The 24055-nt window shown below is 37.1% G+C and overlaps 1 protein-coding gene across 5 annotated transcripts in view; it reads right to left on the bottom strand.

Annotated features, from left to right (window-relative positions):
- Positions 1–24055, bottom strand: part of TANK (TRAF family member associated NFKB activator) — a 106853-nt gene that overhangs the window by 70882 nt on the left and 11916 nt on the right. The window contains exon 1 of one of the 5 annotated variants that reach the window (XM_023217361.1): positions 5485–5665. The exons of 3 other annotated variants lie outside the window; for them this stretch is intronic. The gene's annotated coding sequence lies outside the window, so the exon portion shown is untranslated. Of the gene's footprint in view, positions 1–5484; positions 5666–24055 lie in introns of those variants that run through there. One more of the 5 variants, XM_023217363.1, reaches the window with a different exon arrangement.

The raw sequence follows: 24055 nt of genomic DNA, 5'->3' as shown, positions 1-24055 counted from the left end.
TTCTTTCTCTGAGACTATTTATCAAATGTTATGGGTTTAAGTGCACAACTAAACAGTGTAACACCAAAAGGGAAAGTAGGCATGTGATGTTCTCCTCCTCTGAGGTGAACATAGACATGGCACTGCTCAGTGGGCTGTACTCAACTGAGTAATCTTAAAGGGGTGTCCTCTCCTCTGAGTAGGAGCAATGTTAGAATCTGAAGATGGGGGAGGAAGGATATACAATTTTAAAATAGTTAATATTAAAAATCTATTACGTAAGTCATATAAAGAAGGACTGTGCCTAATATTCACAGATGAGGGAACTAGAAGAGAAAGTCTATAGTCAGTAAGGTGTAGAGGAGGAGTAGGACTGTATGGGAAGGAACACGTATTACAATCCTTTAGGATTTATGAGATTTTAATGTTTATCAGAAAGGAAATATGGATTTTTAAAGGTTGAGAAACAACAATATAAAGGGAAAGGCATTTCTACTTTTGGGATTCCAAATACTTGAGGTCATGAAATCACATCCCAGTAAACGCCATATGATAAATGGTTATGAATAGTAAAACCACTTAAATCTCTCACAGTAACAGTTGATTTGCTGATTCCAAAAATCTTTCTTCAAGCAATAAAAAAAAAAATCCTTTATTCTGAAAGAATCTAAGTCTCTAACTTCTGTCCCTTTTAGCAAGTCACTCTCTGGCAAAATTATTACCTGATTGGGTTGTTTTGCTGTTCAGTAGAACAATTCTCCATACTTCATTCTACTGCAAATATTTCAAAGACTCCCATAACTTCAACTTGCTAAGTAACCATCAAAATGGAACTCATATTAATTTTGTCTACTCAATTTCCAGTAATTCCTTACTGCAATGACTTCAAATACTTTGTTTTCAATGTTAGCAACCTATTTTCAGTAGACCCTTCTTTTTGCAAAGAAAAAGTATTGGTGTTAAGTAAAAGCTATTATAGATCATTAGTACTCAAACTGTTTACTCTCATAACTTACTACTGATAATTACCATGTATAGAGAATATATCTCTGAAGGTAAAAAGTTACAGTCCAGGAAATTTTCCATGAGACAAACAATTGCCATCATTTACTTCCCAAACTCTTTTCCTTAAGAAAAATAAGTCCCTTTAAAAATGTTTTTCTTGGTTGCACAGCGATGTGAATGCACTTAACATTATTGAACCATACACTTTAAAAAGATTAAGATGGTAAATTTTATGTTGTGTGAATTTTACCACAATTTAAAAAGCTTTTACAGATTAGGAATTGGAAAATGTGACACATGTACTACATAGGTCCCAAAGCCTGTTTTCAGTTGCAGAGGGCTTGGTACCAGTGATCCCTCAACTTATTTGAACAGTGGCCAAATATTGCACTTAGTTCAAAAGACTTCGAAAATTAATTAACCACTCACTGAAAAGGTAGTTCATTTCATATTGTTATCCCTTCCTGAAGGTAAACATAATCTTCGTTCTGAACTATAAAGATATTTTTGTTACATATCTAAATAATAGCCTCCTCTTTCCCTGTATTTATGATTCAAAACCATGGCAGCAAGCACAGGAGATAACAGGTGGGAAATGGCAGCCACAGCATAAATCCTACAGGAAATAGAAACTAAAACTAGGCTTTACATAACTGAACACAAACGAACTTCAATTAAACAGAATATTTTATGCTTATAAGGTGTTAGGAAACAAAAAGGATAAATAGTAACAGTCAATCAGCTAATGCATAGCATTGAAATAGCAAAGCTTTATGTCAACAGGCTATTTTTATTTACCATTTGCTTTTGGACAACAGTTATGGTTTTAAAAAACACGCAGTCTTTCTTCATCATAGGGCAAGTCCCCAATTATTTTTGCTATAAGAACCCATAAATGGAAATATAATACCCAAGCATTCACATAATGCCTGCATCCTACTGTAAATAACACTTGAGTGTCTGTAGGTAACCTCCACAGTTCACAGATGCAAATTGCTAAATTACATTACCTGTCTCAGGTCATTCGTGAAGGTGATCAAAAAGCATTTGAAATAATCATTTATAAAAGTCTATCAAAGATTACTTACACTATTATCTATGTATTAACAGTAAACCATTAGTCAAGTAAAAAGGTGGGCTTTTGTTAGATGACAGCACTGCTCCATGTGTGTGCACATACCATGCGCATACCTGAACTGTGCTGTTTTTCACTTCATATTAAATAAGTATAAGCATGTTAAGCTTGTATATTTTTTCACCCACTCATTTTGAAACCCTCTGTAGGATTTGCTACAGTAAAATGTCAGCTTGGTTATTACCTTTAAAGTAAGAAATTTCCCGGCAAAATTGGGAAACTAGTGACAACAAAGTGAAACTGATGCTTTCCCAGTTGAGTTTCACTCTTGGTTTCTTTCAGGGCATAGACAAAACTTGCCCATGTAAAAGCAATACCCTTGCTTCTGTAACATAACTGGAGAAGGGAAGAGAAAGAACAGCAAGACATTTCACTAAACAGCCTCAGCCTACCTACAGCATTTTTCCTTGCCCATGAAAAAAAAGTTGTGTGTAGGGGGGAAATAACCAGCATCAATCAGTACAGCAGGTGCTGTTAGTTCTTGACATTACTGGTGTCTCAGACTCTTTCATTCAATTGTATTTACACAAAGGAGTTTTTGTTTGTTCTGAACCATTTTGCTGAGGATTGTTGCTGTCTTATTGTTGCTGAACAATATCACACCCAGATGGTTTCGAAAATGAGTGAATTCTTTCAGATCTTCAAAGAACAGAGTTCTTAGGCTATTTAAACTACATCAGAGCAGAGGAAGAGGAACTCTGCCCAGTTCTTTTTAGGAACCAGCACAACCTTGGTATCAAAACCTAGCAAAAGTAACAGAAAAAGGTGAGTATAAAATGAATCTCAATTATTGATTTTAAATAAAAATGTTACCAAAGGAACCAATATATACTTAAATATTATACCATGACCATGTGTAAGATTGGTTCACAAACTGGAAATATACTAAAATAATTCACTATCCTATTAGGTCAAAGATGAAAAGTACCTATAAAAGGTTATGATGGATGTCAAAAAGTCATTTGACAAAATCCAACTTCCATTCCTGATAAAAATATTAAGAAGTAATGAAGAGACATTATCTTAACACAAGAAATATACATACACACCAAATGAACACCCAACATCTATTACTTAAAATTGTTCTCAAAGCGCTATCTAATACAATAGACACTCCCCAATCCCCAGTTGCAAAAATGACTTTGGATACAATCCAAACACTTCTCTGTAAAAATCATAATGAGCTAGAAATATTAAAGGAAACTTCCCTAATAGAATTTATTAGAAATTAATAGTAACTTCATATTTAATGATGACATAGTAAAAAAATCCCCAAACTAAGAAGATAAAGGATGGCCAAAACCACTGTTACTATTTACCACTATTTTGGGGAAGCCAGCAATTCACTAAAGCAAAGAAAGAAAGATATAAGATAATTATAATTAGATGATTGTTTTCCTAGAAAATTCAAGTGAAACAATTTATTAAAACTAACAAATTTAGAAAGTTGGCCAGATACATAAACACTCGTCTACATACCAGTCACAAAATATAAGAAAATGGTTAAATCCCCAACAGAGTATTTTAATGAAGCATGAACAGTTTATGTTAAATTTTATCTCAAAGATAATGCAATTACATTCAAGAAAATTTTGAAAAGGAAAAATGAAGAAGGACTTGTCCTATGAATTACTAGAAAATGTAATATCAAAGCAGATTGGTATTTTTAAAGGAAGAGACAAAAAGATCAAAGCAACAGATGAGTCTAAAGAAAAGATGCATGCGCACATAAGAATTTACCATATTAAGGAGGTATTTCTAGTCAGTTGGGAGAGAAATGATTTCAACAAATGATTTCAGGAAAAATGGCTGACCAGTCATAAAAACAAAGAAAAAAAACCCCTTATCTTAGTATACAAAAATCATTTTCGGATGTTTTAATGAGTAAATCATAAAAAGAGAATTAACAGGCAAATAGGAGAAGATTTTAAGAATTTTTGACTGGGGACTACCTTCTTTCCTGAGATAAAAAGCCTGCGCATTTTAAACCAAAGCATTGATAATTCTTGAAAATATTTGCCATATATTTCACAAAGAATCTGTATTCTAATGATAAATAGATAATTTTGAAGAATATTGGGCAATATATACCGACAGGACATAGTAAGTGATAGTTAATTACAATTTGGTACATCTACACAATGCAATACCACGCCGACATTACAATAAAATAGAGCTACATATGGCAAGACTTTCACCATATATATGTATTTAATCTGAAACAGATTATAGAACAGTATGCATAATCTCTTACATAAACTATGTAAGAAAGCAAAATAACATGATTATGCACATACAGGAAAGATGTGGAAGGCTTGGATTACAACTGGGGAGATGATTGAGAAGGATTTCACTTCCTGCTTTACACAAAGTTGTATTATTTGAGGATCCCTCCTCTCTCAAATGAGGACACAAGAATTTTTAACAGAATACACTGCTTGCTTCTCTGCTACCTCTCGTTTGTGTATTCCAACTGCGGTAAGGAGGCAGGTCATTTCCTTTTCCTTCAATTTCACGTCGCTTCTTCACTTCCTTTACTACCATCTCTCCCTTATTATAACTTGTCAAAAGCATGTCCTGTGAGGTGAGATAAACACCACTTTACATAGCAAGGCTGCTTTACTTTTGTTCGTTATAGCATAATAAAAGCACAGCTCTTCTCTGATTATCCTCCCCCTCTTTCTACTTCTTGACAACACAGCTTTTTTGCCTGTAACTCGTTGCTAGTCAGTTTATACCGGCGTGGGGACTCCACCTAACGCCTGGGTTCCCACTGTGGGCGGAGTTGGCTTCTGTTCTTCTTGCCTTGGCCACCCACTCCCTCCGTGACCCTCTGGGAAGTTACCCAACTTCTCATTGACCAGGCTATGATGACACCCCACAGGAAGGCAGAGCGGAATTGTGCAACCACCTTGGGAAAACAACAGAAAGAACCAATTAAGTTTTCGAAAGAATACTACTTGATTCTAGGAGGCAGTCCCTCTCTCGAAGGGAAGTCGGGGATGTTCCTGGCGGGTCCACTGCTCACCTCGACACCGCAGGCCCTCCCACCCCCATTTCCCGGGCAAAGCAGCCGGGACTAGTCCCTCCCATGAAGCCGTTGGGGCAGGGGCCGATGATGCTATGCTGACATCGCGGGACCGGAAACCCCCCGCCAAGGAGTCCGCTCCGGGGGAAGAACTCGCGTGGTTCCTCCCGCACAAAACCCCTCCCCAAACTGCAAATTGTTTTGTCTCTGCTGCTCCTCGGCTTCTCTCCCTGCGGCGCCCCTACTGTCAGCGCGTCCCTCTCGCTTACGCAGACAAATTCTCCGACGCGGTGCTTGATGGATTCGGACACACCATTTCACAAAGTTTCTTACTCACACAGTTCACGGTTTCGGCTACGCTCCCTCTCCCGTCAGGTCGCCGGCGCCTGGCCGAGTGACTCCAACCGGAAGTTGCTTTTTGTTCCAGTTCAGAGGGCAGTGCGTGCGCGCGGAGCCATTAACCCTTCACCTTCCACCCGACAAGGCCAGGGCCCTTCCCCTCTGCCCCGCCCAGCCAACTCCCCGCCTCTTAGGGGGCAAAAAAAAAAGCGTCAGCCGCGGAAGGGAATCCTATGTCAAGTGTAAAGGTCACTTGCGGGTCTTTGCTGGATTTTTTTGCCAAATGATAAATAACCGGTAAATAAATAACCACTAAATAAATAACATCACCCTATATATGAGTTAGAGTACACAAGAATCACCTGAGAAACAAAATGTAGTTTCGCCGACTCCTACAGTTTTCATTTCAGATCAACTGGGGTGAAGCCCAGGAACCTGCATTTTCAACAGATCCTCGTAAATGTATGTAATTAAAGGTGGTTAAAGTCCACACTCTGAGAGACACTACATTTACACATACCCATTTGGTTTCTCCCCAACGAGTAGTATTTTTCGCTAAATGTATTTGTTAAAGAAGAATGGCTGGAAATGGAGGTGGAACTTCATTAGAAAATTCCCCATGAATTAAGACTTCTCCATTATTCCAATTCCTAGCCATGCATGAATATTCTCTAAGATTCAAATCTTAGATACCGCAAGCAAGATATCTTTTCCCTTCAGGACAAGAGGATGAGGTTCTGGCCGCCCCAATTTCTCCCTGTAGTTCTGAATCATGGATGGTTCACATCTTTCCTTAGGCCAGTAAGTCCAGGAATTTAAAAACCTGCCAAGGTGCAGTGCATTCTGTCTAGCTATCTTGAATGTTGCTGTATAGTTTTAAAAGTCAAAGTTTAAATGTTTGAAACAATCTTTTCAACAAACAGAAGCTTCTTATATATAACGTTTTTACTAGTTGAATAGTTTTCTTGTAATAAGTAAGTGAGTTAAACATGACAATACAGTATTGCTTTAAAAAATTATTTAAACTTTTTTTTGAGAGCAGTTTTAGATTCACAGCAAAATGGAAAGGAATGTCCAGAGATTTTCCATATACTTTCTGACCTCACACAAGCATAGCCCTTCCCCATTATCGACATCCCTCACCCCAGTGTGATGAAAAAAGCTGTTATAAATATCTGTGTGCAGGTTTTTTTGTGCAGACATAAGTTTTCATCTCCTTTGGATAAATACCAAGTAGTATGATTGCTGGATCATAAGGTAAGAGAATGTTTAGTTTTGTAAGCAATTGCCAAATTTTCTTCCAAAGTGGCTACCATTTTGCATTCTCACCAGGAATGAATAAGAGTTCCTGTTGCTCCAAATCTTCGCCAGCATTTGGTGTTGTAAGTGTTCTGGATTTGGGCCATTCTAATAGATGTGTGTGGTATTTCATTGTTGTTTTCATTTGCATTTCCCTGATGACATATGATGTGGAGGATCTTTTCATATGGCTATTTATTTACCATCTGGTTATCTTCTTTGGGGTGGTAAAGGCCTTTGGCCCATTTTTTAATCAGGTTGTTTTCCAAATGTTGAGTTTTAAATGTTCTTTGTATTTTTTGATAACAGTCTTTTATCAGATATGTCTTTTGCAAAAATTTTCTCCTTGTTTGTGGCTTGTCTTTTTACTCTTGATAATATCTTTTGCAAAGCAGAAATTCTTAATTTTGATGAAGTCCAGTTTATTCAGCACTGCTTGAGTGAATTAAATAAGCTGGTTTGAAGATTTCTGATTGAAATAGTGGAATTTAGTAATATACTCAGAATCTAAAGCTGAATGCATAGGCATTTTGAAATATGGAGGTGGTAAAAACTTTGAATAAGGAAATAAGCTAGATATACACATTTCTTAAATATATGTTTTTCTCTTTCCACTTCCATGATGTAGTCTTGAAGAGAAGTGGCTGCATAATTCCCCTATATGTGAAATATGCATAAATGCTGGTAGAATTACTTTCTTTTCTTTTTTTTTTTTTTTTGAGACGGAGTCTTGCTCTGTCTGTCGCCGGGGCTTGAGTGCAGTGGCCGGATCTCAGCTCACCGCAAGCTCTGCCTCCCGGGTTTACGCCATTCTCCTGGCTCAGCCTCCGGAGTAGCTGGGACTACAGGCGCCCGCCACCTCGCCCAGCTAGTTTTTTGCATTTTTAGTAGAGATGGGGTTTCACCGTGTTAGGCAGGATGGTCTCGATCTCCTGACCTCGTGATCCGCCCGTCTCGGCCTCCCAAAGTGCTGGGATTACAGACTTGAGCCACCGCGCCCGGCCTAATTACTTTCTAAACAATGCTAAAATGGTATTAAACATTTTCCTTTTCCTATAATGATGATTTTTTAAGAATTCGCATACAATATGTTTTATGAAGGTTAGAAATTAAGTTGAGATATTTATTTGAGGAATAATCTTTTAAAATAATGACATAATTTTATTACAATTTTCCTTCACTCATATTATTATATACCTCAAGTTAGTGAGCAGTGATGTGGCATTGGAGGTTGGGTATGGTGGCATGAAAATGGGGAACTGGCCAGGTGTGGTGCTCACACATATAATCCTAACACTTTGGGAGGCCAAGGGCAGAGGATCACTTGAGCTCAGGAATTTGAGACCAGCCTGGGCAACATAGTGAGACCACATCTCTATTTAATAATAATAATCATAATTAATTAATTATTAAAAGAAAATGGGGGAATTGCAGGCCTTTGAAAGATATTTTAGAACCTGGATGGGTGCAGTGGCTCACGCCTATCATCCCAGCACTTCGGGAGGCCAAGGCGGGCTGATCACTTGAGGTCAGGAGTTTGGGACCAGCCTGGCCAACATGGTGAAAACCCGTTTCTGCTAAAAATACAAAAATTAGCCAGGTGTGGTGGTGCACACCTGTAATCCCAGCTTTACAGGAGGCTGAGGCAGGCAGATTACTTGAACCCAGAGGCAGAGATTTCAGTGAGCCAAGATCATGCCACTGTACTGCAGCCTGGGCAGCAGAGAGAGACTGTGTCTCAAAAATATTTTGAATCCTAGTTTTAAAACTGCTTAATAATTTATTGAGAATTCTGAATATAAATCTAAGGACAAGGAAACCTGCCAATATAAACACTTACTACGACTTGGAATGTCAGGTATGTTCTCAGTCAAATCTTTGATGTGAAATATCACTATTAATGGAATCTGGTTGACTTCTGATTTACGATGACATCTGGACTGGCTGTTTATATTGCAGACTCTCCAACTAAAATGCTTATCAAAAATCAGAAAAACATGAGAACTCACAATGGCCTTGGAACACAGATTGACAACGAGGGCCACTGAGTATGGTTGAGCAGGCTGTGCTCACTTGCAAAGCCTTGCCTCCTTTAGCCTGTGTCTTCTCAGAGAGGTGCTTTTTCTAACTCACAGAAAAGTACCATAAGAGCAGCTATAACCCTGTTGACAAGCACCCTAGTTCCAGAATTTGATAGGATATTGCACTTATTGCAAGAAGTGTGAAGCTGAAATGGACATGTACTTTTTTGCTGGAAGGCAAGCAAAGGTGTTGGTATGGAAGGATAGTAAGGAAGCTACCAGCCTCACCGCCCCTACTAGTAACTTAACTGTTATGCGTGATGGCTAAGAAGTATTTTACACCTCTTTGCCCTAATCTCTCCCATTAGTTTCTCTCTCTGTGACCCATTTGGAGCTATGGAGAATACCAGCAATAACCCAAAGGGAGTAGATAGGTGTGATGCTCTGTATCCAAGCTTGGGAAACTAAGAATGAAAGGGGTTGGGCAGACAGAACTGGGTGTGTTTGTTTCTCTGGGAGTTTAGTTTTTCATCTGTGGTTCTTATGAAGAAAAAGACAAATCATTGTTTCTGATTAACTAGGAATTCTTATCTTTATAGTAAAGTAACTACCCATTAAAGGTAAAGAATCTTACCTCAGCCCAAGACCTGCAGTGACAAAGTTCATAAATGTCAGCTTCAAGCCAAAAGGTTAGCTGTTGACTGTGCATGTCTATATGTCTTCCAGCTCAACATCTATGCTGAAGAACTAATAGCATCAGACAGAAAATGAGAAGAGCCAAGAACCAAAATCCACACATTCAGGTAGTAAGGTTGACACAAGACTTGGAACAAGTAACTACAAGAGAAAGCACCCCTTTGAAAAGATTATGCTTTCTGAAAGAGAGTCTTCAAAATGCAAAGAAAGTGAATACTTTGGAAAATGATTTACTAGAAGCAGAAGTATATGGAGCGAATCTGCTTTGTATTTTCTATGCAAAAAGAGATGAAATATATGATAAGCTATTAGACTAAGATAAGGAGAGAACTAGAGGCAAGGTGAAATAAAACCAAAGTTGGATAAGTTAAGGCTGTGAGGACACAGAACAACATGCAATGGCAATTCACATGTAATTTGGACATAATCAAAGATGGAATCAGTATTGCAGAATAATAAATCAATGATTAGAGTAAAAGCTTGAAAAACTCTTCCAAAATATGAATGGAAAGTACAAATAGGTGACAACTATTAAAGGAAATGGTAGAAAGATTATGCCCCAGCTTCTTCCTGAAGAAGAGATTGGGGTAAATAGAACAGAGACAGCAACCACAGATATATCAGAAGCTATCTGAAGTAATACTTTGAACCAATACAATACTTCCTAAAAATGAAAAGGACTCAATGTGTTTTGAAATATATTAATGATCTATCTTGTTAAAAATTTCAATATTAAATGCTCTATCAACTCATTAATTTAATCAGTGAATATTTTGGTAATATTTGCTATGTGCTAAGAATTAGGGATAGAAAGATCACTAAGACACAGTCCTACCTTAAAAGAACTGGTGTCTAGTGGGTGACATACATACAAGAATCAGGCAATTATTATACAATGTGGTATTATGATTTTACATTAGGGGTAATATATGGTACTCTGAAAACACATTGGAAAGGCCATAGTCCAGTCTTAAAAAGGGCAAGGGAAGGCTTCTGGTATCTAAGGTATGAAAAAAGTTCAACAAAAATCCAGGTGGCAAAAAAAATTGATTAACTGCAAAAAAAGAAAAACTTGTTTTCAGCATTAAACTTCAAAAACTGAATAGAATAACATCTACAGTTGCCTGGGGAAGATTTGACCTATAGCGTCTGCCTACTCAAGTTATCATTTATTCAAGAAAAGGAAAACAAAGACATTTTCAGATACCTCAAGGCTCAAACATCATACCACCCATTTTCTGAAACAATTGAAGATATACTTCCCTTATTCAAGAAGGAGTCAAAATTAAAAACTCAAGAAAGGTGGAATTTTGATATAAAATAAATATTAGAAAACATTTGAAATAATTTAAACATAGATCCATTAAAAACATGTTGCAATTACAAAGCAATGGAAAAATGAAATTTTTGACACATAAGATACAAATTATTACCTAATAAATAATTTAATAATGATAATATGGTCACAACTTTCTGATTACAGCAACAAATACACAAGTGGGTGGGAGAGAGGTGGCAGGAAGTAAATGTGTTCTGCTATTTTACTCATTTTCTCATCTATATATAGAAATAAGAAAATTACAGGATCTCATTCTAAGTATAATAATTGAAGATGTATCATTTTAGTTTTTTTACTGTGAAGATAAATAACTACAAGTAGAATTTAAAAGTGTATGCTTGTTTTTGGCTGCGCATGGTGGCTCACACCTGTAATCTCATCACTTTGGGAGGCCAAGGCAGGCGGATCACTTGAGGCCAGGAGTTCAAGACCAGCCTGGCCAACATGAAGAAAATTCGTCTCTACTAAAAGTACAAAAATTAGCCAAGTGTTGTGGTACCTGTCTGTAATCCCGCCTACTCAGGAGGCTGAGGCACAAGAATCATTTGCACCTGGGAGGCGGAGGTTGCAGTGAGCTGAGATGGCACCACTGCACTCTAGCCTGGGCAAAAGAGTGAGACTGTATCAAAAAAAAAAGTATACGCTTAATTTTTATGTTAATAGAGGAAGAAAGAAATGAAAATATTGTCCACATAATAAAGATTTAAACATCTTAATTCCCAACATTCAATCAGTCACCCAATCAGGTACATCATGTGAGTACTCCTCTGCAGTATTTCTTGCATGCTTACACTCTATGTCCCTATTACCACTATCTATCTCCATTCCTACCCCTTGTTCAAGCCACCATCAACTCATAGTTACCATGCTAGCCTCCTAATTGTTTGCCTCACTTTCTCCCTTGTCAGATTCTATGTTGTTATGTTTCTTTACCACCTACAACCATTAAATGTCTAACCCTCACCTTTAGGATAAAATCCAAACTCTTAATCCTGGAATGAGGCATCTTCCTAACTCTCCAGACTTATGTCCTGCTTCTTCCTGGGGATTTTGGGCTTCTTTTAATACCTTAAGTGATCACTTTTTTGTCCTTTTCAGGTATTTGCTGCTTTCCTCAGCCTAGAACATGTTTTGCTCATATTTTACCTGGTCTGTTGAGTCCTCTACTGAAAGATCTGATTCTAAGTTAGGCCACACTTGATTTCCTTTCTAGGGTGACTGTGGGCTCAGCTGTGGGCTTCTATTTCACCGTGTCCTTTCCTCTTTATGACCTGCATTATGCTTGAAATTTCAAGATACATATTTGGATGTTTTTAACCTTAGGGTGGCCATTATGACTGATGTTAAAGAAACTTACACTCACTAGGCAGAGTCCTAGGTTATCATTGCCCCCACAAAGGCAAACTACAGCTGAGAGAAGCTAAAGCATGATGATTATAAGTGAGAGTTCTGTGTTAAAGTTGCCTTGTTCATATGTTGGTATTGCCATTTACTAATCATATGACTTTACTAATCCTGTGCCTCAGTTTCTTCTCCTGTCAAAGGTCAGTGTACTTGTCCAACAAAATAATATATGAACAAGACCTGGCCTACAGGAGGACTGCAGTAAATATTTGGTAATATAGAAAATTCCTGTAACTTAGTAGGTGGTTCTACATGCAGTTGATTTTTTTTTTTTTTTTTTTTGAGACAGGGTCTTGCTCTGTCACCCGGGCTGGAGTGCAGTGCATGATCTTGGCTCACTGCAGCCTTGACTTCCTGGGTGGATGTGATTCTCCCATCTTATGTTCCTGAGTAGCTGGGACTACAGACGTGCACCATCATGCCTGGCTAATTTTTGTATTTTTTGTAGAGACAAGGTTTCGCCATGTTGCCCAGGCTGGTATTAAACTCCTGAGCTCAAGAAATCCACCTGCCTCTGCTTCCCAAAGTGCTGAGATTACAGGTGTGAACTGGGATCACACCCAGCCTGATTTTTAATTTAAATAAAAAGTCATAATTATCTCTTAAAATGTCTTTAAAAGTTCATACTGAGAAGGTCTATATGTTGAACTTACTACAAAAGACTTTTAATCAGTTGCCTTAAATATGCCCAAAGAGCTAAAGAAAACCATGGACAAAGAACTAAAAGAAATCAGGAAAATGATTTATGAACAAAAGGAGAGTATAGAAAAGTGATATAAATTATAAAACAGAACCAAATAGAAATTCTGGAGCTGAATGGTACAATAACAAATAGAAAATTAATTATAAGGGTTTAATAGCAGATTTCAGCAAGCAGAAGAAAGAGTCAGAGAATGTGATAAGATAATTAACATCAAGTTTACCTAATATACATTGTGGGAGTCTTAAAGGAAAAATGAGAGACATGAAGCAGAAAAAATATTTTAAGAAATAATGGCTGAAAACTTCCCAATTTGCTAGAAGTCTGAACCAGCTTATTCAAGTTGCTCAATGAACTCTAAGTAGAATGAACTCAAAGAAATCCACACTGAAGCAAATTATAGTCAAATTATCCTTTAGTTCTTTGGGCATATTTAACATAATTGACTAAAAGTCTTTTTCTAGTAAGTCCAACATCTAGACTTTCTCAGTGTGAATTTTTAAAGATATTTTAAGTGATAATTATTTAAATTAAAAATCAAATGCATGTAGAATCACCCACTAAATAACAGGAATCATTTATATTACCCAGTATTTATTGAGGTCCTTCTGCAGGTCAGGTCCTGTTCATATATTATTTCATTGTACAGATACTCTCAACTTTTCAGGCAGTTTTTGAACTGAAGATGAAGAGATAATATTGAAAACAGCAAGAAACAAGTGACACATTATGTGCAAGGAATCATCAATAAGATTAACAGCCAATTTTGCTTTGAAACTATGAAGGCCAGAAAATAGTAGAATGACGTATATAAAGTGCTAGAAAAAAAGTGTAAACCAAGAATTCTATAAATGGCAAGACTGTCCTTCAAAAATAAAGAAGAAAGGGGTGCCCAAGATGGCCGAATAGGAACAGCTCCAGCCTCTAGCTCCCAACGTGAGTGACACAGAAGGCAGGTAATTTCTGCATTTCCAACTGAGCTTTGAAGAGATTAGTGATTCTCCCAGCACGGAGGTTGAGATCTGAGAACAGACTGCCTGCTCAAGTGGGTCCCTGACCCCCGAGTAGCCTAACTGGGAGACATCCCCCACTAGGGGCAGACTGACACATCACACCTCACACAGCTGGGTACACCTCTGAGACGACGCTTCCAGAGCAACAAACAGACAGCAACACTTGCTGTTCAGAAATATTCTCTCTTCTGCAGCCTTTGCTGCTGATACCCAGGCAAACAGGATCTGGAGTGGACCTCAAGCAAACTCCAACAGACCTGTAGCTGAGGGTCCTGACTGTCAGAAGGAAAACTAACAAACAGAAAGGACATCCACACCAAAACCCCATCTGTACATCACCATCATCAAAGACCAAAGGTAGACAAAACCACAAAGATGGGGAAAAAGCAGTGCAGAAAGGCTGGAAATTCAAAAAATCAGAGTGCCTCTCCCCCTCCAAAGGAACATAGCTCCACATCAGCAATGGAACAAAGCTAGACAGAGAATGACTTTGATGAGTTGAGAGAAGAAGGCTTCAGTCGATCAAACTTCTCAGAGCTAAAGGAGGAACTATGAACTCAGTGCAAATAAACTAAAAACCTTGAAAAAGATTTGATGAATGGATAACTAGAATAACCAATGCAGAGAAGTCCATAAACGACCTGATAGAGATGAAAACCATGACACGAGAACTATGTGACAAATGCACAAGCTTCAATAATCAACTCAATCAACTGGAAGAAAGAGTATCAGTTATTGAAGATCAAATGAATGAAACGAATTGAGAAGTTTAGAGAAAAAAGAGTAAAAAGAAATGAACAAAGCCTCCAAGAAATATGGGATTATGTGAAAAGACCAAATCTATGTCTGATTGGTATACCTGAAAGTGACAGGGAGAATGGAACCAAGTTGGAAAACACTCTGCAGGATATTATACAGGAGAACTTCCCCAACCTAGCAAGGCAGGCCAACATTCAAATTCAGGAAATACAGAGAATGCCACAAAGATACTCCTCGAGAAGAGCAACTCCAAGACACATAATTGTCAGATTCACCAAAGTTGAAATGAAAGAAAAAATGTTAAAGGCAGCCAGAGAGAAAGGTTGGGTTACCCACAAAGGGAAGCCCATCAGACTAACAGCAGATCTCTCGGCAGAAACTTTCCAAGCCAGAAGAGAGTGGGGGCCAATATTCAACATTCTTAAAGAAAAGAATTTTCAACCCAAAATTGCATATCCAGCCAAACTAAGTTTCATAAGTGAAGGAGAAATAAAATCCTTTACAGACAAGCAAATGCTGAGAGATTTTGTCACCACCAGGCCTGCCCTACAAGAGATCCTGAGGGAAGCACTAAACATAGAAAGACACACATAGGCTCAAAATAAAGGGATGGAGGAAGATCTACCAAGCAAATGGAAAACAAAAAAAGGCAGGGTTGCAATTCTAGTCTCTGATACAACAGACTTTAAACCAACAAAGATGAAAAGAGACAAAGAAGGCTGTTACATAATGGTAAAGGCATCAATTCAACAAGAAGAGGTAACTGTCCTAAATATATATGCACCCAATACAGGAGCACTCAGATTCATAAAGCAAGTCCTCAGAGACTTACAAAGAGACTTAGACTCCCACACAATAATAGTGGGAGACTTTAACACCCCACTGCCAACATTAGACAGATCAACGAGACAGAAAGTTAACAAGGATATCCAGGAATTGAACTCAACTCTGCACCAAGCAGACCTAATAAACATCCACAGAACTCACCACCCCAAATCAACAGAATATACATTCTTCTCAGCACCACATTGCACTTATTCCAAAATTGACCACATAGTTGGAAGTAAAGCACTCCTCAGCAAATGTACAAGAACAGAAATTATAGCAAACTGTCTCTCAGACCACAGTGCAATCAAACTAGAACTCAGGACTAAGAAACTCAATCAAAACCACTCAACTACATGGAAACTGAACAACCTACTCCTGATTGACCACTGGGTACATAACAAAATGAAAGCAGAAATAAAGATGTTCTTTGAAACCAATGAGAACAAAGATACAACATACCAGAATCTCTGGGACACATTTAAAGCAGTGTGTAGAGGGAAATTTATAGTACTAAATGCCCACAAGAGAAAGCAGGAAAGATCTAAAATTGACACCCTAACATCACAATGAAAAGAACTAGAGAAGCAAGAGCAAATACATTCAAAAGCTAGCAGAAGGCAAGAAATAACTAAGGTCAGAGCAGAACTGAAGAAGATAGAGACACACAAAACCCTTCAAAAAATCAATGACTCCAGGAGCTGTTTTTTTGAAAAGATCAACAAAATTGATAGACTGCTAGCAAGACTAATAAAGAAGAAAAGAGAGAAGAATCAAATAGAAACAATAAAAAATGATAAACGGGATATCACCACTGATCCCACAGAAATACAAAGTACCATCCAAGAATACTATAGACACCTCTATGCAAATAAACTAGAAAACCGAGAAGAAATGGATAAATTCCTGGACACATACACTCTCCCAAGACTAAACCAACCTGGAAGAAGTTGAATCCCTGAATAGACCAATAGCAGGCTCTGAAATTGAGACAATAATTAATAGCCTACCAACAAAAAATAATACAGGAATAGACGGATTCACAGCCAAATTCTACCAGAGGTACAAGGAGGAGCTGGTACCATTCCTTCTGAAACTATTCCAATCAGTAGAAAAAGAGGGAATCCTCATTTTTTGAAGCCAACATTATCCTGATACCAAAGCCTGGCAGAGACACAACAAAAAAAGAGAATTTTAGATCAATATCCCTTATGAACATTGAGGCAAAAAATCCTCAATAAAATACTGGCAAACCGAATCCAGCAGCACATCAAAAAGCTTATCCACCATGATCAAGTGGGCTTCATCCCTGGGAAGCAAGGCTGGTTCAACATACACAAATCAATAAGCGTAATCCAGCATATAAACAGAACCAAAGACAAAAACCACATCATTATCTCAATAGATGCAGAAAAGTCCTTTGACAAAATTCAACAGCCCTTCATGCTAAAAACTCCCAATAAATTTGGTATTGATGGAAAGTATCTCAAAATAATAAGAGCTATTTATGACAAACCTACAGCCAATATCATACTGAATGGACAAAAACCGGAAGCATTCCCTTTGAAAACTGGCACAAGACAGGGATGCCCTCTCTCACCACTCCTTTTCAACACAGTGTTGGAAGTTCTGGCCAGGGCAATCAGGCAAGAGAAATAAATCCAAGGGTATTCAATTAGGAAAAGAAGAAGTCAGATTGTCCCTGTTTGCAGGTGACATGATTGTATATTTAGAAAACCCCAACATCTCAGCCCAAAATCTCCTTAAGCTGATAAGCAACTTCAGCAAAGTCTCAGGATACAAAATCAATGTGCAAAAGTCACAAACAGTCTTATACACCAATAACAGACAAACAGAGAGCCAAATCATGAATGAACTCCCATTCGCAATTGCTTCAAAGAGAATAAAATACCTAGGAATCCAACTTACAAGGGATGTGAAGGACCTCTTCAAGGAGAACTACAAACCATTGCTCAGTGAAATAAAAGAGGACACAAAGAAATGGAAGAACATTCCATGCTCATGGATAGGAAGAATCAATATTGTGAAAATGGCCATACTGCCCAAGGTAATTTATTGATTCAATGCCATCCCCATTAAGCTACCAATGACTTTCTTCACAGAATTGGAAAAAACTACTTTAAAGTTCATATGGAACCCAAAAAGAGCCCACATAGCCAAGACAGTCCTAACCCAAAAGAACAAAGGTGGAGGCATCACGCTACCTGACTGCAAACGATACTAGAAGTCTACAGTAACCAAAACAGCATGGTACTGGTACCAAAACAGAGATATAGACCAATGGAACAGAACAGAGCCCTCAGAAATAATACCACACATCTACAACCATCTGATCTTTGACAAACCTGACAAAAACAAGAAATGGGGAAAAGATTCCCTATTTAATAAATAATGCTGGGAAAACTGACTAGCCATAAGTAGAAAGCTGAAACTGAATCCCTTCCTTACTCCTTATACAAAAATTAATTCAAGATGGATTAAAGACTTAAATGTTAGACTTAAAACCATAAAAATGCTAGAAAAAAACCTAGGCAATATCATTCAGGACATAGGCATGGGCAAGGACTTCATGTCTAAAACACCAAAAGCAATGGCAACAAAAGCCAAACTTGACAAATGGGATCTAATTAAACTAAAGAGCTTCTGCATAGCAAAAGAAGCTACCATCAGAGTGAACAGGCAACCTACAGAATGGAAGAAAATTTTTGCAATCTACTCAGCTGACAAAGGGCTAATATCCAGAACCTACAAAGAACTCAAACAAATTTACAAGAAAAAAACAAACAACCCCATCAAAAAGTGGACAAAGGATATGAACAGACACTTCTGAAAAGAAGAGATTTATGCAGCCAACAGACACATGAAAAAATGTTTATCACTCGCCATCAGAGAAATGCAAATCAAAACCACAAGATACCATCTCACACCAGTTAGAATGGCGATCATTAAAAAGTCAGGAAACAACAGGTGCTGAGAGGATGTAGAGAAATAGGAACACTTTTACACTGTTGGTGGGACTGTAAACTAGTTCAACCATTGTGGAAAACAGTGTGGCGATTCCTCAAGGATCTAGAACAAGAAATACCATTTGACCCAGCCATCCCATTACTGGGTATATATCCAAAGGATTATAAATCATGCTACTGTAAAGACACATGCACATGTATGCTTATTGCGGCACTATTCACAATAGCAAAGACTTGGAATCAACCCAAATGTCCATCAATGACAGACTGGATTAAGAAAATGTGGCACATATACACCATGGAATACTATGCAGCCATAAAAAAGGATGAATTTGCGTCCTTTGTAGGGACATGGATGCAGCTGGAAACCATCATTCTCAGCAAACTATCACAAGGACAAAAAACCAAACATCGTATGTTCTCACTCATAGGTGGGAATTGAACAATGAGATCACTTGGACACAGGAAGGGGAACACACACAGCAGGGCCTATTGTGGGGTCGGGGGAGGGAGGAGGGATAGCATTAGGAGATATAGCTAATGTAAATGATGAGTTAATGGGTGCAGCACACCAACATGGCACATGCATACAGATGTAACAAACCTGCACATTGTGCACATGTACCCTAGAACATAAAGTATAAAAAAAAAAAAGAAGAAAATTAAGACATTTTGAGATAAATGAAAGCCGAAGGAGCTTGTTGTTAGTAGACTTACCCTACAGAAATGATAAAGGGAGTCCTTCAGGCTGACTACTAGAAGATAATTTGAGGCCATATAAAGAAATAAAGAACTTCAGTAAAGACAACTACATAGGTAAATATATTGAAGCTAGGATAATTGTATTTTGGTTTGTAACACCTCTTTTTATTTCCTATATGATTTAAAAGACAAATGCTTAAAAATAATTATAAATCTGGCACACAACTTATAAATATATAATTTGTGACAACAACATGTAAGGGGTGATTAAGCTGCTAAGTAGTAGAGTTTTTGTATGTTACTGAAACAAAGTTGGTATCGGTTAAAATTAGGTTGTTATAAATTTAGGTTGTTAATTGTAATTCACATGGCAATGACTAAGAAAATATTTTTTAAAAATCACAAAAGAAATGAAAAGGGAATAAAATGGTATACCACTAATAATAAGCTAAATACAAAATAAGACAGTACTGGAGGAAGTGAGAAACAGAAATGGTATAGAACATACAGAAATCAAATAGCAAAATGGCAGAAGTAAGACCTTCCATGTCAGTGATTACTTTAAATGTAGATGTATTAACCTCTTCAGTCAAGAGGCAGAGCTTGGCAGAATGGATAATACAACATGATCAAATGATCAAACCATATACTATCTGCAAAGGACTTACTTTAGATGCAAAGACCAAGAGATTAAAGTGAAATTATGGAAAAATATTTTTTCATGCAAGTAGTAACCACAAGAGAGATTGTGTGGCTATACTAATATTAGAGAAAATAGACTTTAAGTAAAAAACTGTTACAGGAGACAAAGACAATTATATATTGACAAAAAGATAATTCATCAAGAAGATATAGCAATTATACACATATATCCATCAAACAACAGGACCCAAAAATATATGAAAGAGACATTGACAGACTGGAAGGGAGAAATAGACAGTACTACAATAGTCACCAGAGGCTACATTATGCCACTTTTCATAATAAATAGAAAAACAGATGATCCAAAAGAAAATAGACAACTTGAAAAACAGCATAAACCAACTAGACCTAGCAGAACAAAAGCTGAATATACATTCCACCCAACAAAAGCTGAATATACATTCTTCTCAAGTGGATATGGAATCTTCCCCAGGATAGACCAAATGTTAGGCCACAAAAAGTCTTAATATATCTAAAAAGATTGAAATCATACAAAGTATCTTCTCCAACCAAAATGGAATGAAACTAGAAGTTAATACAAGGAAAACTAAAAAATTTACAAATATGTGCAAATTAAGCAACACATTCTTAAACAACCAGTAAGTCACAAGGATAAATCATAGGAAAAGTAGATTTACTTGGAGAAGAATAAAAACAAAATTGCAACGTATCAAAATATATGGGATGCAGTGAAAACAGTGCTCAGAGGGAAAGTAATAGCCATAAATGTTCATATTAAAAAAGATCTGAGACCCGGGCATGCTGGCTCATGCCTGTAATCCCAGGACTTTGGGAGGTCAAGACAAGCAGATCACTGGAGGTCAGGAGTTTGAGACCAGCCTGGCTAAAATGGTGAAACCTGGGCTCTACTAAACACACAAAAATTAGCTGGGTGTGGTGGTATGCATGTGCCTGTCATCCTGACTGTTTGGGAGGCTGAGGCAGGAGAATCACTTGAACCCGAGAGGCAGAGATTGGAGTGAGACTCAACCAAAAAAAAAAAAGAAAAAAAGAAGATTTGAAATGAATAATTTAACTTTTATGCCTCAAGGAACTGGAAAAGGAAGAACAAACTAAATCTAAAGCTAGCAAGGATGAAACTTAAGATTAGAGCAGAGATAAATGAAATAGAGAAGAGAAATGCAGTCGAGATAATCAATGAAACTAAAATTTGGTTCTTGGAAAAAATCAATAAAATTGACAAAACTTTATCTAAATGGATTAGAAAAAGAGGAAGAAGAAATAAATAACTAAAATCAAACATGAAAGTGAGGACATTAGTGACAACCAAATAGAAATACTAAGTATTATAAATATTAGGTTATGGAACAGTTGTAGATCAACAAATTAGATAATCTAGATGAACTGTACAAATTCCTAAAAACACACAAACTAGTAAATCTAAGTAAAGAGGAAATAGGAAATCTGAACAGACTTCTAATAATACAGAGATTGAATCAATAACCAAAAATCTCCCCACTAAGAGGCCATCAGGACCAGATGGCTTCACTGGTGAATTCTACCATGCACTTAAATAACACCAAATTCTCAAACCGCTAGATAAAAAACAGGGGTGGAAAGGTTACTTACTAACTCATTCTATGGGGCTAGCATTGCCTTTATACCAAAGCCAGACAAAGATGTGATAAAAAAGAAAGCTAAAAACCAATATTCCTTGTGAATATAGATGCAAAAATTATCCACAAAATACTAGCAAAATAAATCCAACAGCCTATTAAGTGTATTATACATCATGATCAAGTGTGATTTATCACTGTAACGCAAGGGTGGTTCAACATAAGAAAATCATTCCAGGCAATGCACATCATAGAAAAATGAAAAAAAAAAAAAAAAAGAAAAAAGAAAACAACAACAACAAAAAACGCATGATTATCTCCACTGATGCAAAAAGGCATTTGAAGAAAACCAACACCCTTTCATGATTCCTCAGAAAACTAGGATTAGAAGGGAACTTCCTTACCATAATAAAGAGCATTTATGAAAAATCCACAGGTAACAACATATCAGATGGTGAAATACTGAAAGCTTTCTGCCTAGGACTAGGAACAAGACAAGGACATTTTCTTTCACCACTGCTATTTAACACTGTCCAGGAAATAGTAGCCAGTGCAATTAGACAAGAAAAAGAAATAAAAGCCATCCAAATTGGAAAGGAAGAGGTAAAAGTATTTCTATCCTTAGATGATATTATCCGATATATGAAAACTCCCAAAGTATTCACAAGAAAGCTACTAGAGGTAATAAATGAATTTAGCAAAGTTACAGGGTATAATAAAAACATGCAAAAATCAGTTGTTTCTATACATTGCCAAGGAACCCTCTTCAAAGGAAATTAAGAAAATTCTATTTACAGTGGCATCCAAAAAAATAAAATGCCTAGGAATAAACTTAACCAAAGAGGTAAAATAGTTATAGACTGAAAACTACAAAACATTTCTGAAAGAAATTATAGAAGACATAAGTAGAAAGACATCCCATGTCCATGGATTGGAAGACTTAATATTATTAAGATGGCAATACTCTACAAATTGATCTCCAGATTCAATGCAATTGCTATTGAAATTTCAATGGCCTATTTTTTTTTCTTTTTTTTGTGCGGAAATGGAAAAACTGATTCTCAAATTCATATTAAATTGCAAGTGTAGCCAGAAGAATATTGCAAAGGAAAAACAAAGTTGGAAGACTCACACTTCCCAATTTCAACACTTACTACAAAGCTATAGTAATCAAAACAGCCTGGCACTAGCATAAAAATACACACATGGACCAAAAGAATAGAACTGAGAGTCCAAAAATAAACCCTTATAAGGGTGCCAAGACCATTTAATGGAGAAAAAATAGTCTCTCCAACAAATGATGCGGGGACAACTGATAACCACATGCAAAAGAAAGAAGGTGGACCCCTACCTCACACCACATACAAAAATTAACTCCCAATTGATCAATCCGCTAAATATAAGAGATAAAACCATAATAGCACCCTTAGACAAACACAAGTGGGTAAGTCATCATGACCTTGGATTTGACAATGGATTTTAGATATGATACAAAAATAACAAACAAGAAAACAAATAAATTTGACTTAATAAAAAATTTTTAAAACTTTTATACATTGAAAGATGTCAAGACACTGAAAAGACAGTCTATAGAAAGGGAGAAAATATTAGCAAATCACATATCTGATAAGGGCCTAGAATCTAGAATATATTAAAAAAACTCTTATGACTCAACAACAAAAAGACAAACAAGCCAATTAAAACATGGATAACTGACTTGAATAGACATATATCTAAAAAGGATCTACACGTGGTCAACAAACACATGAAAAAATGCTTGACATTATTAGTCTTTAGGGAAATGCAAATCAGAACTACAATGAATTACCACTTCACATTCACTAGGATGGCTGTAATAAGAACCCAAATAGAAAATAACAAGTGTGGAGGAGGATGTGGAGAAATTGGAAGTCTTATACATTGCTGGGTGGAGTGTAAAATAGTTCAACCACTATGGAAAATAATTTGCCAGTTCCTTAAAATACTAAACATAGAAGTACCATATGACCCCAGAATTCCACTGCCAGGTATATACCGAAAAAACCTGAAAACAGGTACTGAAACAAATACATGTAAATACATGTTCATAACAGCATGATTTACAATAGTCCAAAAGTGAAGACAGACCAAATACCCTATCCATCAACAGAAGAATGGATAAATAATTTGTGGTATATACATATAATACAATATTATTCAGCCATAAAAAGAAATGAAGTACTGATGTACACTACAACGTGGATGAAACTCAAAACCACTGTGCTAAGTAAAAATTGCCAGTTTAGGAAAGTCACAGGTGAGGCCAAGATGGCCGACTAGAAGCAGCAGTGATTGGAGGCTCCCATCAAAAAGAACTATAACAGTATGCAAATCCTTCACTGGCAACCGAGGTATCTAGGTTCTGTCATCAGAACTGACCAGGCAGCTGGTGTGACCCTCTGAGAGGAAGGAAGACAATTATGGTGCAGTGGCCCACCTGAGAGCCACATGGGGCAGGGAAGCCCCCAGCCCATAGCCAAGGAAGGCAGTGAGTGAGTGTGCTACC

This window comes from Piliocolobus tephrosceles, chromosome 11 (genome assembly GCF_002776525.5).
Source record: "Piliocolobus tephrosceles isolate RC106 chromosome 11, ASM277652v3, whole genome shotgun sequence".
NCBI classification, from domain to species: Eukaryota; Metazoa; Chordata; class Mammalia; order Primates; family Cercopithecidae; genus Piliocolobus; species Piliocolobus tephrosceles.
Note: the sequence above shows the minus strand (reverse complement) of the source record. Positions and strands in the feature narration are given on the sequence as shown.